Source organism: Sylvia atricapilla, chromosome 11, assembly GCF_009819655.1.
Source record: "Sylvia atricapilla isolate bSylAtr1 chromosome 11, bSylAtr1.pri, whole genome shotgun sequence".
Lineage (NCBI taxonomy): Eukaryota > Metazoa > Chordata > Aves > Passeriformes > Sylviidae > Sylvia > Sylvia atricapilla.
Genome location: NC_089150.1, coordinates 1,248,689 through 1,265,370, shown reverse-complemented (window position 1 = coordinate 1,265,370; position 16,682 = coordinate 1,248,689).

Below are 16,682 nucleotides of genomic sequence, written 5' to 3'. Positions count from 1 at the left end.
CTGGTTTTTGCAGGAGCCGGTTTTTCAGGCCATTTTAAGGAATGTGTCTTTGTGTAAAAGTGCCAAAGCCTTGGGCAGGCTCTGGCAGTGCTAAAGCACCTTCCTGCTCTCCCTGCCTGAGACAGCAGAGAGATCCTGTGTGCCCTGCTCAGGCTGACGGCACCAGGAACCTGGATTTAGCCACACACAGATGACACCCACACCCAGCTCTTCCCTTCCACTGTCTTATTCCCATCTGTTCCCGAGGAGAGGAAAAAGCAGATCAGCTGCTGGGTGGGTTTTGTGGCTGTTTTGTGGCTGTTTTGTTGCTGTTTTGCTCAGGAGAGAGCAGGCTCTGCTTCCTCCAGGGGCAACATTCAGCTACCAAAGCAGATTTATTTGCTTTTATTTTTTTAAGGCTAAAATTTGATGTGGGGTTAGAGGGTTCCATCCCTGGATGCTGTAGGGGTGGGAGCAGGACCTGCACAGGGGTTTCAGCATTCCCTGCTGGAAATCCTTTATGGATCTCCAGGTCCAGGTGGGTGGTGGCTTGGCCACATCTGGACACATCACCTCCAGCTGCTCACAACTGAGGGGCTTCAATTGGTCATGGGTTTAGCAAAAACACACAAAAAAACCCCCAAAATCAAGGGATTTCCAGGGGTGGCCCTGCAGCTCCCAGCCCTGTCCCCTGCACAACCCCAACACCAGGATGGGGAGAGCAAATCCGAGGAGAGGTTTGGGAACATCTCACTGGGATCCCTCTCTGCTGATGGCCAAATTTGCAGCACAGGGAAAAAAAAAATCACAGCCTTTATGCAGCCCTGAAAAAAAAAAAAAAAAAAAAAAAAAAAAAAAAAAAAAAGGCAAAACTTTTTATTCTTAAACTGCTAAAAAGTAAGAGCTGAAAATCCTGGAAATGCTTCATCCACTTAAAAAACCCAGGATTCCATTTCTGCATTTTTTGATGGTTGCTGCACTTTCAGGTGCTCTCATTTCACACGTGGAAATTGGTGATGAGCAGATTAAGGGATTTCCCACCACCTGTGGAGTTATTAGGACGAGCAGATGCTGCTAATGCTGGGAAGAGAATTCTGGCTTGGAATTCAGGCTTCTTTTATTTGCACATTTCTGAGAAATGGAATATATATGTGGCTCCTAATGATCTAAGTTATTAGGAAAAGAAAGCTTTAAAGGAACTGGCCCCAAGACTGTGTCCTATTAATTCTAAACGTAAAATAATTTCTCTGATGACAATGAAAAACTGCACAGTAATTACAGTGGCCCAAGAGAAGAAATTACTGTGCAGTCTCAAGTTATCAAGCGACTCCAACCTTCTTTAATATCCCAGAAATGCTTAGGCTCCATGCAAGAGAAGCAAAAATACCCCAAGGTAGTCTAATTTCATCTCCCAGCAAACAGAAATCTTTTTTTTTTTTTTTTTCCTGTGGATGCAAATTACATTTTTATTACAGCAAAGAGCAACGTGTGCTCCAATTTTTTTTTTTTTTTATTTTTTTTATCCCTTTTAGCTCGTTGGAAACACAGCTGATGTAATTGGACAATTGATGTAACTGCAAATGCAATTGCAGTAATTGCACATGCAAATGAGGGATTGTTCTCAGGGCTATAAAACTTCTGGGAGCAGGTACAATGGACTCCTGCATTGCCTGCCTCATAATTGTATGGGTATTTTGCACCAAGGCTTTTATCCAGCTCCCACCTCCTTATTTATTTGGGAGCAGCTCCGTTCCCTAAATATGAAATATCCTTTACACAGCAAGCCATAAAAATAATGTGCTCCCCATCATCCTCAGGGCTGGGAAGGCATTATTTCTAAACTGTGGTGCCTTTTACTTTATGGAGAGTGAAATAAACACTTACTGGAGAGAAAACCTCATTTAAACTGCACAGTCTCTGGGCTGGATCTTTGCTGGAGCTGAGGGCAGTGGGGAGGGAACAGGCAGGAGTCTAGGACGTTTTTTTTTTAAAAAAAAAACCCTGTTGTTGCTAATGATAACATTTTAAATGTAATAACTTCTCCTCTCCCTCTTTATCTTTGCAGTTTCCTTGGCGTCAGGAGGTGCTCTGTGGTAAAACTCTCGTTTGTGTGCGAGGAAAAGCCACGGGTTTGTGCAGCCCAGGAGTTTCACAGCTCTGTGCCTGAGCTGCTGGAGCTCAGCAGGGAGCTGTGCACACTCAGCTCCTTCCTTAGCCTCAAAAAATACATGAAAATGTATTTTAAAAATACCTTTTTTCCTTGTTTTCCCCTCCTTTCCCCCTCCCGACTGCAGTGGGGGCATCAGCAGAATGTTCCAACAGCACCAGGCTTTAAGGGAACTGGTTGAGCCCCATCCAGGTAAAATGAGCTGAATACATTGAATTTATTACCTTTATTGTCTTCTATTCCAGAGCAGGAGCGCACACAAGTTCCACATCTCCCAGGAAAACAAACTTTGAATTTATGAGGCACAAAACCACGTCAGGCTGGGATATATTTGCTGGTAAAAGCCAGTGGCACTATAGGAATAAAATACAAATCTCTGACGTTTGGGAGGGCCAGGCAGGTCCCTGCTGTGGACAGAGACATCCAGGTGTGTGTGGCAGGAAGGGGAAAGGAGCTGAGGGAGAACAGGACCGTGTTCTCAGCTCTGGGGGTCAATGCAGATCAATTCCAGTGCACAGCAAATGCTTTGCCATACAGAACTATCTCCCCCAATATGTATTTAGAGCTCGAGGGATCCCTGGGAAGGGCTACAACACTTTATTTCCAACAGTTGGCTGGGCCAAGAAAGGGGTAGGAAAAAAACCCTTCTCATTCATATAATAGTGCCCAAAGGAATGAATTTTTTCAGCTTAAGGCATCATTTTTATCCTGGTGTGGTCACTGTGCCTCCAGAACAGCTCCAGGACTGACCCAGGGGTGATGGGACCCCACTGTGAGGCCAGTTCCTGTGTTTGTCCATGTTCCTGCTCAAACTCCACGTTCCTCATCACCCTCTGAACCTTGGAGTGCCTCTCTTGGGAGGAGAGAGAATTGGATTCCCAAAGGTTGGGCTTCCTCCTAAATCCCCCCTTATACAGGTGCCTGCATGGAAAAATCCATGGATTCTTGCTTTGCAAAGGAATTGGTGGCCAGAGCCTGGGTCACTCAGGTTTTTGCCCAAGGCAGTTCTTGTTCCAAAGACTCCTCTGCAAACCCAGAGGTGCCCTGAGGTTTGCCCTGCACAGGGCTGTGAGGCAAATAATGCTGGAAATTGTCTGCAGGGCAAATAATCCTGGGAATCCCCTGGCTGAGGGTCAGCTCTGGCTTTCAGCAGTGCTCTGGACAAGGGAAGGGCTGTGCCACGGCCCTGTGTGTGAGAAGAATTCAATCGGAGAGCAGGATTATTTGCAGGTCCTTGCTGGGTTTAAGCTCCCTGGGAAGGCGCTGCCAGGCTTTGTTGAACAAACACTTGTGTGAGATGGGAACTTGATCTTCACATGACATTTATAGCTTGATAGGAAGAACCTCTGGCTTAATCTGTTCCGCTGAGAGATGGGGATTTATTTTATTTATCAAATCCAAGCCCTATTTTGGGGGTAGTTCTTCAGCTGATGGGCTCCAGGGTGGGACAGTGGCAGATGTGGGGGAGAAATCCAAATGTAACAAAAGGCTTTGTGCTTCCCTCATTTCACCTGCTCCCATTTGCTTCATCCCAATTTTGAATTCCCATGGAAAGACAACGTGTTTTACCTTGGATTGTGTTTATTCTCCCAGTAAGAGCTTCCAGAGCTCACCCAGGACTGTCCATAGACTGGGAATGCCACTCCACTGGATCCAGGGATGCTTCACTCTCCTGTGGGCACATGAGCTCATTTCTCCATAGAATAACTCAGTGGTTGGGGTTGGAAGAGACCTTAGAGCTGATCTGGTTCCATCCTGCCACGGGCAGGGACAAGTTCCATGGAGCAGGTGACAGGATGAGGGAACAGAGTCAGTGCCAAGGATGCCTCAGCTGGAGCAGGACTGGAATGCTGCAGCCCCACACCCCCACAAATGGGTGAAACACCAGGAAAACAGTGAAATATCGGGCAGATTTTCCAAGGGGAAGGATGCTGGGAAGATGAATCAGGGAAACCTTATCAATATGATTACTTAGCAAAAGATTCTGAAAATATGAAACCTATAATCGAAATAGAAATGAAAGCTGACTTTGAGTTGTAGGATACTGAGTCTTAGTTACTACAGAATCTGAAAACAATGATCCAGCTGAAGGAGAATCCCTTTGGATTGAGCAGAACCCTTTCTGCTGGCTGAGGGATCCAAAGGTCAATGTAACAAAATAGAAGTTTAAAGAGTAGTTTTTAGAGTTTAAAATATAACACAGTATGGTGATATAGTAGTTCTTATAGGCTGTATGTAGATTCTATAGGATTTTGTGTCTTGTGTTGGTTGGTCACTGTAAATTAGAATATTCATCACAAAAGGAGATATAATGGATTGTAACAAGGACCTCGCTCTCTCACCCTTCCTCTTCCCCCTGCTCTCACTCCCCTGCTCTCTCCCCTGCCCTTTGCTCTCTCTCAGCTCTCCCCCTGCTGTTCTCTCTCCCTCTCTCTTTGGGGCTCCCCTCCAGCCCAGGCTGGGGGCTGAAGGCAGGACCCTTTTACCCACGGCCCTGCAATAAACCCACGTGTTCTGGAATATCCAGGTGGGCAGAATTCCTTGTCCCAGCCGTCCGTGGATTCGCCTACAGAAGGTAACGCCAGCCCTTTGTGGGACAGAGGGACTGTGTTTCTGTGCCACATCTCCCAGTGCTGTTCCCCTGCTGCTGTCCCCTCTCCTCCCCGAGGCTGAGCTGAGGCTCCAGCAATGCTCTGCCTGCAGAGCCCCAGCCTCAGCCTTGTATTGGAACCGATCCCCCATTTGGTGGCAGCCTTTTGAAAGAGATGGGGGAAAGCTGCCTCCCCAGAGGGTTTGTTTAGTGCAGCCAGAGAGAAACCCAGAGCGTGGGGAATGGCTCCTCTGGGGTCCGTGGGGAGAACTGGGCATCCCTGGAGCGCTTCCCCAGGAACCTGAGTGAGGGAGAGGCTTTCTCACGCCTTGCTAACAGGATTATTTCCATTCCTGACCTTAAATCAGGACAAGAGCGGTTTTAATCCTTGCCATCGCTTCTCAAGCACTTGTAACAGTCGTAGCCTTAGATAAATACCATTTTTACCTTTGTGTAATATTCTTTTATGTTTTCATAGAGTAAAGCTGCATTTCAGGCTAAAAAACAAAGAGGTGATATTTCAAACAGGGAGTGCAAATTTGCAGTTTTAATGTACCGAGAGATGTAAGGACACAAACCCATAAACACATAACCAAAATCAGCCAAGTGTTGATTTTGCATGCACAGATAGAAAAAAAAAATAAAAATACCAGCTTCATTAGCAAGGTGAAGACTTTGTGTGATTCCCTCTGGGGAGCTGCCAGTATAACAAAATAGAACAGTATTACAAGTATAACAAAATGGAATCCATGTTACAAATATAACAAAATAGAATCAATATTACAACTATAACTAATTAGAATCAATGTTACAAACACAGGACCCAATATAATAACTCCAGGCCCCACTTGTGCTGTCTGTGGTGTTGTTAGTGGCTCAGCAGAGGCAGCACGGGGATGTTGGAAGGGTTTCTTCCTCTCCCCTGAGCCATTTCTGTTGGGTTATATCCAGCAAATTCCAAAAGTGGGTGTTCAGCAGAGATCTCCTCGTTCCCAGCAGCTTTTCAGGAGTGAGGAGCCCTGTGCTGGCAGCTCCTCTGCTCTGCTGCTGGGGCAGGGACCAGCTCTTTGCTGGGCATTTAAATCCTGGAGATCGGGGCCATGGGCTGGGAAGCAGCAGGGAAAGTGGGAAAAATTCCTTTAATTGCCCTTTGGGCTTCGCCCCTTCCCCCTCCAAGGTCCCACTGCTGAGGAAAAGCTCCAGCAGTGGTGAAACTCTGCCACCTCCAGAGGGTTTGGGGCATTCCAGAGGGTTTGGGGCATTCCAGAGGGTTTGGAAGCGCTGCTCCGATGGGGGAAAGGTTTCCTTGTGGTTTGAATTGACCCAGTGCAGAGAAGACTTTTTGTTTCCCCTTTTCCCTCGGTTCAGGGAGTGCTGCCCGGCAGGGACCAGCTCAGGTGGGCAGAGGTGTGGGGAGGCAGGAGAAGGCACAGGGACACTGTTTGGCCCCAGCAGCCTGCCCTGCCACCCTGGTACAGAACCCCGAGAGCTTTCCCAGGGCAGGATGAGAGCTGTGGTGGCTGTCAGAGTTTTGTCTTTCTCGCTGCTGCCCTGCAGTGACCTGCTCCTGCAGGCTTTTGTCCGCCAGAGAAAGTAAAAAAGGAGGCAGAGGGGAATTGGTGGGTGATGTGCAGGTGTGAGGAGCTCTGGGGGGAACCTGAAGGGCCAGCTCCACCTGCCTGGCACCCCGGGCTGCCCCCACAGAGCTCTGAAGGCAGGGCAGGGTGTAAAATAGGACCCAAGAAAGAGTGGAGACAGCCAGGGAAGATGGAGAGGGATCACATTTTTCTTACCAAAGTGTGGAGTGGCAGGAAAGGGGGAATCGTTTAAAGCTTGGTGGCAGGTTTGGATTAAATGTTGGGATGAAATCCTTCCCTGGAAGGGTGAGGAGGCTGGCACAGGGTGCCCAGAGCAGCTGTGGCTGCCCCTGGATCCCTGGCAGTGCCCAAGGCCAGGCTGGACAGGGTTTGGAACACCGTGGGAAGGTGTCCCTGCCATGGCAGGGGTGGATATTTAATGATCCAAATTAAAATGATCTTTAATGTCCCAGATCAGTGTGAGATTCACCCTGAGCTGAAAGGGCCCCCTGAGGATGACCAGTTCCAGCTCCTGGCCCTGCACAGCCCAGCAGTGATTCCCCAAGGGAATGATCCCTGTCCTGGACCCCTGTGCCCCTCTGTGCTCAGCCCAAAGGCCCCTCTGTGCCCATATATTTGGGTTCTTGGCCCCTCTCCCCCTTTTTCTCATGGCAATGCAGTGTCTGTGCTGACTGGCAGCTCTGAGACTCCCAGCCAGCTCATTGTTTTAGAAATAAAGATATTAACATGCAAATGACTCTGGGAGGTGTTTCTCCTCATTAGAGAGTGGAGATCATTTGATGAAAGATGCAGCGTGCCTCATCCGTAGAAGGGTTCAGCAGCTCTGCCTCGTGTGCACGGCTCCCAGAGCACCAGAGCTGGGGAGTGCAGCAGGGAAAGCTCCGGAGACAAATGGCTCCTGACACTCGGGTTACCTTTGCTGCGCGAGGTGGGCGGGAAATGTTTTATGGGGAGACAAAAAAGATGATGGGCAATTAACTACAAACTCATGCAGCAGGTTTATCATATGCTCGGCTCATCCATCTGTGTCTCAGTCTCCAGCAGACTCATGAGTTTCATCAAGAAAACCATTTTCAAACTGGCAGAGCAAAACAGATCGGTTTTGCCTCCGAGCTCCGCCGAGGTTTGCAGAGCTTTTATCATGTGTTTATGGTTTACAGATGCAAAATACACGTGTAGGAGAACAGAGAGGGGGCAGAGGCTGCTCTCCTTTCAGGGAGGGTGTTTGGAAATATTCCTCACCCGGGGAGCAGTTCTGCAGCTCTCGTGTGCCTGTGGATGGCTTCGCTCAGGTCAAGGAGTGGAATCCCTCGGAATGGGACTGAACATGTGGAAATTCCAGCCTCTGTCCTGTGGTGCTGCAAGAAGGGCTCAGGGGATGGGGAGAGGAGGGATGAGCTGGTTAAAGGCTGAACTGGTCTGGAAAATGTTGGTGGTGTTTTGCCTCTGCTGCAGATATGTGTGACCCCCAGCCAATGGCTCTAACTCAGCTTCGGGCTGTGAAGTCACAGAATCATGGAATGGTTTGGAAGGACCTGAAATCCCACCCATTCCACCCCTGCCATGGCAGGGACACCTCCCACTGTCCCAGGGTCACCTCCCACTGTCCCAGGGACACCTCCCACTGTCCCAGGGGCTCCAACCCCAGTGTCCAGCCTGGCCTTGGGCACTGCCAGGGATCCAGGGGCAGCCACAGCTGCTCTGGGCACCCTGTGCCAGCCCTGCCCACCCTGCCAGGGAAGAATTCCATCCTAAAATCCCATCCATCCTGCCCTTTGGCACTGGGAAGCAGTTTCCCTTTGTCCTGTAACTCCAGGCTCATGTAAAAAGTCTTCTTCCATCTCTTGATGACTCCCTTCAAGTCAGAAGAGTTGGTTTTTTTCGATCTGTTTGTGCTAAATCAGTTAATGCTTCCCAATTGCCCCCTCAATATTATGCCAATGAATATCTTATTGGAGACATTTAAGTGCTAATCTTACAGCAATAATTTTTTTTTCCTTAACTAAGTAGTTGGATGCAGCCTTGCCAGCTTGGTTTAAAAAAAAAAAAAAAAAAAGCTATTGATTTTCAGAATCAAAGATAATTATTTTTATCCCCTGAATCTTCGAGGGCCTCTTCTCTTTGCAGCCCTCTGAATGTAACAGCTCCACCAAAAGCACACAGCTCTTCCCTGGGGAGGGAATCAATGGAGTGGGACTGGAGTGGCCCGGAGCCCTGGGATGGTTCTGTGTGTGTGTCTCTCTCCCTGCTGCTGATCCCAGCCCACAGGGGAATGGCCCTAATGGCTTGGGTAAAGAATGGAGTGCTGCAGGTCCCTGCCACGGGGTCACTGGTGCACAAACACCTCCCCACAGCTCCCAGCTGCACTCCTCCAAGCCCTGCTCCACTTTCCTTGCAGGAAAATAATCACTCCAGCAAAGCCGTGCCCTAATTTTTTTTATTAATTTGCCAAATAGATGTACATTTTTATTGCTTCAGAACGCTGATGCTGAAGGAGCACTGTGCAGCTCTGATGCTCCAGAGAGTGAAATGCTGCTTTTAAATCCTCTCCCTGGCCACTCCAGGCTGCTGCAGGAAGGGAACTCCTGGAGGAAGGTCTTGGCCTCGTGGACTTGGCTGACAGTCCATAAATCCCAGTTCTGTCAGCCCAAAGAGGTGCCATGAAGAGAGCAGATTAAAGGAGATCATTGTGCTGAGTGGCCCGAGGAGAGGATTTCCCTCTCTGTGCCTGCCCAGGAGGGTGCTCTGGGGTGGGGAGGATCCTGCTGCTCCCCTGACACCAACAGAGCTCTGCTGGCCTGGGGGAAGGCCCAGGGGGGTCAGGAGAGGCTGGGGGTCGTTCTGCCATCTCTGAGCTGGTTTTGGAAGAGGCTCATGGCTGATTTTTGTGCCCATGTTTGCCATCTGTGGGATCCAATCTGCTGGAACGGGATGGGTGGGGTTGGGTGGGGTTGGGTGGGGTTGGGTGGAGTTGGGTGGGGTTGGGTGGGATGGGGTGGGGTTGGGAGGGTCCTTAGGGCTGATCCCACCCGCCCTGCCCTGGCAGGGACATTTCCCTCCCAGTGAAACCGCCCAGGGGCCGGTGAGTGACCCCTCATGGCACGGCCAGGACAGCCAGGGCAGGATGTGAGGGCACAGGAGGAGCAGAGCTCACCAACAACCACCAGTTCAGGTACCACTCATCAACTGGGTTTGGTTAAAATGTCCCCAAATCTGGGCTGTGGCTGGTTGTTGTGGGTTCCTGGAATCTGGAGACCAGAAAAGGGTTGGAAAATTCAAATTCCCCGTGGGAATGATGGTGGGGAGTCATCCCCGGGTTTCTGCTGGCTCAGAAAAGCTTCACGAGCCTGGTTTTCATGGCTCTGTTTCCCTGGATTCAAACACGAGCACCCAGGAGAGGTTCAGTGCAGCCCCTGCCAGAAACCCCCTGGGAAAACGGGATAAAAGAGTCAGGAATTCTGAAGGAATGAGGGAAGGGAGAGCTTTTACTGGAGGCTCCCAGGGGGAGTGAGAATCATCACAAATTCACTGTATTGAGCACGAGTTTAGATCTGGCAGAGCAGAGGAGCTTTAATCCCTTGGCTCAGAGCGAGAGCCATTAGCTCATGGAGCCAGCCCCAGTCAGGTGAGACAAAACGTGCTTTTATTGCCTCCCTGCTCCACAGAAAGGCAGGAAAACCTCGTCCTTTGATGGCCAGACTTGAATCACACGCCCTGTGTTATGCACAAGGAGCCTGGGCTGTTTGTCTGCATCCCTAAAGAGGGAAAGAAATCTATCTGCTATCACAGACCCTGAATTTTGCACGGGGAAAATGCCTTCTGTCCTGGTTTCTCTCCCTGATTTCCAGCAGCAGTTGCCTATTTTCCAATATAAATGCAGATATTTGATAAGTCCTGATAATGGGATCCTGCAAATCTGTCGGTGTAATGAGTTCTCTGCAGGCTGGAAGGTGCCACTGTGGTTCTTATTTTGATCACGGGATGCCACAGAGAGAAAAACCTGCTGGAAAAAAGGAACTGTGAGCCTGTGGGAGAGCACCTTTCCCATTTTCCTACTCCCCTCCAATGTTTTTTGTGAATTCTTTGGAAAATCCTGTTTGACATTATTTTAAACAGGGTGAGGGTGTGGAAGTTTAAGTGCTTGTTGTTAATAAATAAGCACAAAAATCAGGATTTAAATAAAACATCCTTGTGTGCCTTATCATTTCACAGAGCCAGTTTATTTCCACAGTCACTTTGAAATACTTGGAGATAATTTTCCTTTCATATTTCCCATTTCTAGTCTATCATATCCATGCGAATTACCTGATAACCTGAATTTCCCTGTGGCTTATTTATCTGCGGAGGAACTGGTCTGGAGAGCACAAGTTTATCCAGAAGTGTCTGTTCTGCTTGACGGGACATTTGTTCCCTCCCAGAAACGGAATATTCTGTCCCCATTCGATTCACTGAAGGAAATGAAATGCAAAATAAGCAGGGAAAGGGGAGCTGTGGTGATAAAATATGAGATATTTATTAATGTGCATCGTGCACATGTTCAGAGCCTCCAAATGGGGCCCTAAAATTTATCTTAATGCTCCAGTCAGTGTTCCCTCCTTCCCAAGGAATAACAGCCAACGTGCCAGCGGCACAAAATGGGGTGGGAAAGGTTCCCTCTGTGCAGGCAGGGCTGGCTGGGAGAGGAACGGGACAGGAATGAGAGAGGAATGGGAGAGGAATGGAACAGGAATGGGTGAGAAATGGGGCAGAAATGGGGCAGGAATGGGAGAGGAATGGAACAGGAACGAGAGAGGAACAGGAGAGGAATGGATCAGGAATGGGAGAGGAATGAGAGAGGAATGGGCAAGAAATGGGGCAGGAATGGAACAGGAATGGGACAGGAATGAGACAGAACGGGAGAGGAATGGGGCAGGAATGGGACAGGAATAAGACAGGAATGAGACAGGAACGGGAGAGGAATGGGTCAGGAATGGGGTAGGAATGTGAAACTCAGTGGTGCAGGGCTGGGATTCCCTCTGTGGGCTCTGCTCTGGGGCACTGGGCTGCTCTGGCCAAAACTGGGAACTCTGGCTTTTATCAGGAGTGCAGGGAATGGCCTCGTGCCCAGGAATACCAGGACAGGGAAACTGGGCCTGGAGGCTCTTTCAAATGTTTTCAAATTCAAAATATCAATCGATATTCAAAATAATCAATCCATTCTGCAGCGGCCAGGTAAATGTATTTTTAAATAATTAATTGCTGGTTAATTGCCACGCCAGTTACTGTCCTGTACAATAAAATTCCTGGTATTTTTTATTATTTTAATAATTCCTGGGCATTTTTATTGCCAGAATGTGAATATTTGTGTCTGGAGTGACAGTCCAGAGGCAGCTGCACAGCTTCTGCCTGCTGCACAAATCTCAAAGAGGTGCTCTTCAATTTTTTAAAGCCATGAGCTGGCACTGGTTCAGGGGAACGATTGAATTGAGTGAAAATCATGACATCGGGAAGCTTAATTAAAATAACTGCTGATACAAAGTGCTAAAGGGATGAGGCCTGTACATGGTAATAATAAAAACAATTAGAAGTCTGCAAAAGAAACTTTCCAACCTGCTGCCCACTGGCTTTGGGGATGTGTCGGTGGGTGTTTGGGCTCTCTCAGCTCTACTGGCAGAACTCTGAACACGCCTCCTCCAAGCTGTGAGGAACCTCTGATGCTCCAAACTCCTCCTGAAGCCAGGAACTGCTTCCCAGGGAAACTCTGCTGACCCCAGGGGAGCTGCTGGGTGGAGAACACCACGATGGAGCCCAGGTAAAATCCCGATTTTCCTCTGGGATACAGCCTTGGCCATAGGGAGGAGCTGTGCTCTGCCTGGGGAACATGGAGAAAAAAGACAGTGCAGATATTTTAAAGCCAATTCTGGTTGTTTTTCAAACCTGAGCTGTGCTTTTGTATGTGCTCGGATATCTGAAAAGCCTAAATTAGCATTCAGAGAGCTGTTGGCAATTCGGGGGCCAGATTTTTGCTCTTATTTCCCTTTGTACGAAGCAGGAATGCACAAGGAGAATTTGGCAGCGCACCCAGGACAGATTTGGGGTTGTTTAAAGCGAGTTTCTGGAATTGCTTTGCTCTTCTTCAGGCTGTGGGAGCTTCCAAACTGCTGCTGCTTCCCTGGGGAGTGCTGGCTCCTGAGAGGGCTGCTCTGAGCACAGCCCCAGCCCAGCTCCTGCAGATTTCCAGGGTGAAATCCTCACTCCCGCTGCCAATGCAGCCCTGGGGAAATCCTCACTGAGTCCAGCCCTGCTTTAATGCCCTGATCCTGTGCTTAATGCTGCCCTGGCTGCTGCCAGCTGGGAGGGAGGGATGGAGGGATGGATAGATGGAGGGATGGAGGGATGAGGGAGGGATGGAGGGATGATGGAGGGATGGATAATGGATGGATGGATGGATGGAGGGACGGATAGATGAGGGATGGATGGAGGGATGGAGGGATGAGGAATGGATGGATGGATGGAAGGATGGATGGATGGAGGGATGAGGAATGGATGGAGGGATGGATGGATAAGGGATGGATGGAGGGATGGATGGAGGGATGGATGGATGGATGGATGATGGAGGGATGGAGGGATGAATAATTTTTCAGTCCATTATCACGTGAAGCATTTCCCTCAGTGCACACCCAGGGCTGAGGGCTGGGGGCTCCTAAAGTGAGTCCTGAATGGAGAATTAATGCAGTAAATGGAGCATTCCTTGTTTTAATGCTGGTCGAGGTTCTGCCTCCTCTGGGTTGTCACAAGGGGCAGTGCTGGAGTCCCTTTGCCCTTTCCTGTCACTGTGACCACTTCTGGATCCAATGCTGCTGTGTTTGGATCTCTGGCAGCTCACACTGGAGGAAGGAGGGTGGGGAAATACAATCATTCAAGCAGCTTAGATTAAAAAAGAAGAATATATTTAACTTTGAATTTGTTATTCCTTGGGCCTCTGGCCTGTTTTCCTCCAGGGTTTTGTGGGAGAGGGAGACAAGAGCTGCTGCAGTACCTGGTGTGATTAACCTGCAGGAACCTGATGGCTCTGGGATTGCTGCCTGTTGGAAGGGTCTGACGGGGCAGATAATTTCCCTCTGCCCTTCCTGCACAAAATTCAGACTTCTGCTGCTCCTGAGGAGCTGTCCCAGCCCCAGCTGAGGCCCAGAGATGGTGGGGATAAGGAAAATCACCTCTCTGGCCACGGGCAGCTTATCTAAATGAAAGCTCAGCTCCAAGCCCATTGGAATCTCTGCCATCGCTCCTGAGAATGCTCATATTTAAAAAAGAAAATGAAATGTTGGAGTTTTCAATTTCGAGTGGGCGCAAGTATTTCTGTTCCAAAAAAAAATTGAAAAAAAAGGAAAAAAGAGAGAGAAAAAAATTAGATGGTAGATTGTTTAAAAAAAAATTAAATGCTTCGGTGTCCCAAAAGGACAGAGTGTAAAATCCCAGGATTCATTCAGAGCAAACAAAACCAATCAAGGCCTTTCAGAGGATTTGAATGGAAGGGACCCACCAGGAGCTCGGAGTCCAGCTCAGCCTGCTCACAACCAGCTCTGGAGTTCCCCCAGTGCCTTTGTGGTGGGAAATGTCAGCAGCAACATTAGAGCTCTTCATTCCCAGCTCCTCATTTTCCCTGGGATGTTCCCCAAATTCCTTTTCCCCCACGGCAGCAGCAGGTGCCACAGCTCCCACCAGGGAAATAATTAAAGAATGGATTTTTACCTTGAAATCAAACTTGTGTCATTTCCAGCCTTGTCTGGGGCACAAACTGGAAACCAAACCCAAAACCAGCCCCTTCCATCCTCGCTGAAAGGCTCCAGGCTCTGTTTAGTCAAGGCTCAGAATTAACTTTTCTATTAAATGGATGCTTTCTTAAAAAAAGGAAGGGGGGAAATGTTTCCACTGATAAGATTGTTCTGTGAACCGTCCCTAATGAGCTGCTGTGTCATTCCCTTCTGCCTTCGATTTATCTTGTTTAGATCCCTCCAGTTTGAGCTGTTCCAGCCCTTTGCTGCCTGCTAAGAGTTGGTTTTGTTTTATTTCAACTGGGAGCTTCGAGTACTTTTTAAAAGCTGTTAGAAAGTGGAACGTTTTTATTTATTTCTCTATATAGCAGCTTTTTTTATTGCTTTCAGGGAAGTGGATATAACATATATATGATACATATATATATATATATATATATTTATTAACTTTTTATCTATTTCTGTAAGGTTTATAATCGAAATTTCCATTTTAACACATGGCTTTGCTTATTTCCCAAGGACATTTTCCTTCTTGCCCTGGGAAAGGGGCTTGAGCTCCACCCTGGCAGCTGTAGGACCATTTGCAGGGCTGACTTCAAGGAGATTTTTATATAAACAAGGGCTTTTTGCCCAGAAGAGGTAGATTTTTTTTTTTGGGGGGGGTTAATATTACTGTTTTGAAGAGTTTTTAAAATTATTTTTAAGAGGGTTTTAGATTTTTTCTTAGGTTTTTTAGGGGTTTTTTTTGCCCAGCAGAGATAGATTTTTTTTTGTTGATGATTTTTTATAGATTTTTTTAGGGTTTTAGATTTTCAAGTGGGTTGGTTTATTTTTTTTTCCAGCAGAAGTGGATTTTTGTTTTGTTTTTTAGATTTTTAAGGGCTTTTATAGATTTATTTTTTTTTTAAGGTTATTTAGACTTTTAGGAGGGGTTTTTTTTCCCAGCACAGGTACCTGTTGTGCTGCAGGTGCTGTGTGGTGAAGGGGCCCCAGCAGTGGAGTTTGGCAGCTCTGCATCCCTTTCACATGGTGAAACACTCCTGTGGGTAAAACAAATACTTACAACTTCTCAGAAAACATCTTTTTGAGACGTCTTTAAAACAGGAGAGATGAACATCGAGGGGAAAAAAAATTCCCTCAAGATCAAATCAAGTTGTTTTCAAACGCTGCAGGCCAAAATAAAGCTTTTATTGTGAGACTCATTCAAGGTGACTCCAGGGCCCTGAACACCTTCAGACCTGGGAATTGGGATTTCTTTAAAGGTTATTTATGGGATTCACACGTCCACATTTATGGGATCCAGGTTCTGCCCTGAACACCTTCAGACCTGGGAATTGGGATTTCTCTCAGGGGTATTTATGGGATTCACACACCCACATTTATGGGATTCAGGTTCTGCCCTGAACACCTTCAGACCTGGGAACTGGGATTTCTCTCAGGGGTATTTAAGGGATTCGCACACCCACATTTATGGGATTCAGGTTCTGCTGTTTGGGGGTGTTGCTACTTCTGCTTTTTATCCAGCCCCCATTTCCTCCTCTGTGGGGAGAGCTCAGGGCTGCTGGTGTTTGTTGGATACCGTGGAAACTCCCTCTTTTTTCACCCCAAATTCTGGATATTCCACAGCTCCCACAGGTGTCCATGGGTGCATGGGGGAATTATGGATACCATGGCACTTCCCTCTCTTCTCTCCCTAAATTCTGGGTGTCCCACAGGTGCCTCTGGGTGCATGGGGGAATTATGGATACCATGGAACCTCTCTGTCTTCTCACCCCAAATTCTGGGTATTCCAGAGCTCCCACAGGTGTCCATGGGTGCAGAGGGGGAATAATGGATACCATAGAGCTTTCCTCTCTTCTCACCCCAAATTCTGGGTGTCCCACAGGTGCCCCAGTGCAGGGGAGGATCACTCGTGGGGTGGTGAAGCCCAGCCTGACTGTGGGACCACCACCAGCAGATTTTACCCCTCTGAGCCTCCCCTGTGCCTCCAGAGATTCCCGTTAGAGGTGCTCAGCTTCCCGGGCTGTTTTAAGGAATTGAACAAATTAGAAAAACCATTGGAGCAAGAGCTTCCCTCTGCCTCTGTCAGGTAACGCCACGCTCGGAATTTATCTGAGGCAAGAAGAACTTTCACAGCCCAGTGATCCCACTTTTCATTCTTTCTACACTGTGAAGTATCATAATATTCTTTAATAGTGTCATACTTATATTTCACGGTCTAATCCACTTTTCCCCTCCGTTCCCATTGTATTTTATCCAGCTGGAAGTCGGGAGCGTGCTCACGAGCGGCTGCTGGCGGGGCTGAGGCAGAGCCCAGCCTTTCAGCAGGAATTGTCTCCTTTTTCCCAGCTGAAAAACACTGCAAACTTTGTGCTGTGAAGAATGATCGTGCCCTGTGCATAATGTAGGTTTTCTTTACCTTTCCCGTTGTCTGCCTCTCAGCAGAGCACATTTGTCACTGGTTTTTCTTCCCTCGTGCCTTAACGAGAGTCTCGGGTTTGGGAATGTGCCGGCCCCGTCCTTTGTGTCTAATCTGTGCCCTCTATTCCTCTCCCCCTCTTGGAGATAAAAGTGCATTTTGCTGCTGTTGCAGT